The sequence below is a fragment of the Schistocerca piceifrons genome, chromosome X (assembly GCF_021461385.2).
Source record: "Schistocerca piceifrons isolate TAMUIC-IGC-003096 chromosome X, iqSchPice1.1, whole genome shotgun sequence".
In the NCBI taxonomy this organism is placed as follows: domain Eukaryota; kingdom Metazoa; phylum Arthropoda; class Insecta; order Orthoptera; family Acrididae; genus Schistocerca; species Schistocerca piceifrons.
In genome coordinates this window covers 511,756,700-511,758,718 of record NC_060149.1, presented here as the reverse complement: position 1 = coordinate 511,758,718, position 2,019 = coordinate 511,756,700, and the positions used below count along the sequence as shown (strand labels likewise).

At 39.7% G+C, this 2,019-nt stretch overlaps 1 pseudogene; it reads left to right on the top strand.

The window, feature by feature from the left end:
* The first annotated feature begins 793 nt into the window (after positions 1 to 793).
* On the top strand, positions 794 to 911 carry LOC124723373 (annotated as a pseudogene).
* The last annotated feature ends 1,108 nt before the right edge of the window (positions 912 to 2,019 follow it).

The following is a 2,019-nucleotide window of genomic DNA, read 5'->3' as shown; positions in this document are numbered from 1 at the left end:
TACATAAAGGTTACTATTATACTAAAGAAATAAATAAAACAAATGTTAATGGGTAATCTAATGAACATAGTGATAGTACTAAAATTATGTGCGATTTATATTGAAGTATCTACAGCTACTTACAGTAAGAAAGTGATGGTATTAAAATTAAGTGCGATTTATATTACACTACCTACAGCTACTTGCATTAAGAAAGGACTACGCTATTTATATGAAACTACAGCCGATTAAGTTTTGACGATTAAACAATATTTTACACTTATTATATTGAAATCTACCTCAACATTAAAGTGAATACAAGAGGCTTATGTATTGTACAGAAAGAAAGAGATTTTAAAAAATGACATTAGGTACACTTGATTAAAATGGCGGAAACTTTGCGTAGCTAGCAACTAAGTTAAGGTTCATTACGGCAAATAAGCATTATTTACACAAACGTAAAGCGCATAAGGAAGGATGAAATACTGATAAACATATACTCTGAGAGTATGGAGACGAAATGTTATTAGCAACGATATTGAATGTATCAAGTTGTATTTTACGTATGTGTGTGTGTGTGTGTGTGTGTGTGTGTGTGTGTGTGTGTGTGTGAATTAACACGCTGACAGACCTATGGGCAGTTATGCATAATTAAGAAGTTATAGAGTAACAAGAATTTTGTAGGGAATGATGCAAAGTAGCACGTCCCGCTTTGCGGAAGGATTGATTTGGAGGTGGAAGGTACCAAATAAAAGGGACCCCCTCATACTCGTTTATAAGTTAAGTATAATTGTGATTACGTATGAATTTATGAGCCTACGGTCTTGCCGCAGTGGTAACACCGGTTCCCGTCATATCACCGAAGTTAAACGCTGTCGGGCTTGGCTAGCACTTGGATGGGTGACCATCCGGTATGCCGAGCGATGTTGGCAAGAGGGGTGCACTCAGCCCTTGTGAGGCAAACTGAGGATCCACTTGATTGAGAAGTAGAGGCTCCGGTCTCGGAAACTGACATAGGGCCGGGAGAGCAGTGTGCTGACCACATGCTCCTCTATATCCGCATCCAGTGAGGCCTGTGGTCTGAGAATGACATGGCGGGCGGTCGGTGCCTTTGGGCCTCCATGGGCTGCTTGAGAGGAGTTTAGTTTATTTTATGAATTTTTGAATAAGTAGGTACATTTATATTCAGTGCGTTGAAACAGCTAAAGATGCGTGTAGCTTTGCCAGCTGAAGAGTAATAACAAACACAGTGGATCTCACATTAACATAGCCTGCGTGTAAAGGGAGTACGTGATTCCATTGAGTACTATGTCCAGTGAAATACATACATGGTTATGCAAGTCATGTTTGAGCATAAATTAACGCTTACTTTCACGTTATTGTTGTTGTTGTGGTCTTCAGTCCTGAGACTGGTTTGATGCAGCTCTCCATGCTACCCTATCCTGTGCAAGTTTCTTCATCTCCCAGTATCTCCTGCAACCTACATCCTTCTGAATCTGCTTAGTGTATTCATCTCTTGGTCTCCTTCTACGATTTTTACCCTCCACGCTGCCCTCCAATGCTAAATTTGTGATCCCTTGATGCCTCAGAACATGTCCTACCAACCGGTCCCTTCTTCTCGTCAAGTTGTGCCACAAACTCCTCTTCTCCCCAATTCTATGCAATACCTCCTCATTAGTTATGTGATCTACCCATCTAATCTTCAGCATTCTTCTGTAGCACCACATTTTGAAAGCTTCTATTCTCTTCCTGTCCAAACTATTTATCGTCCATGTTTCACTTCTATACATGGCTACACTCCACACAAATACTTTCAGAAATGACTTCCTGACACTTAAATCTATACTCGATGTTAACAAATTTCTCTTCTTCAGAAACGCTTTCCTTGCCATTGCCAGTCTACATTTTATATCTTCTCTACTTCGACCATCATCAGTTATTTTGCTTCCCAAATAGCAAAACTCCTTTACTACTTTCAGTGTCTCATTTCCTAATCTAATTCCTTCAGCAACACCAGACTTAATTTGACTACATTCCATT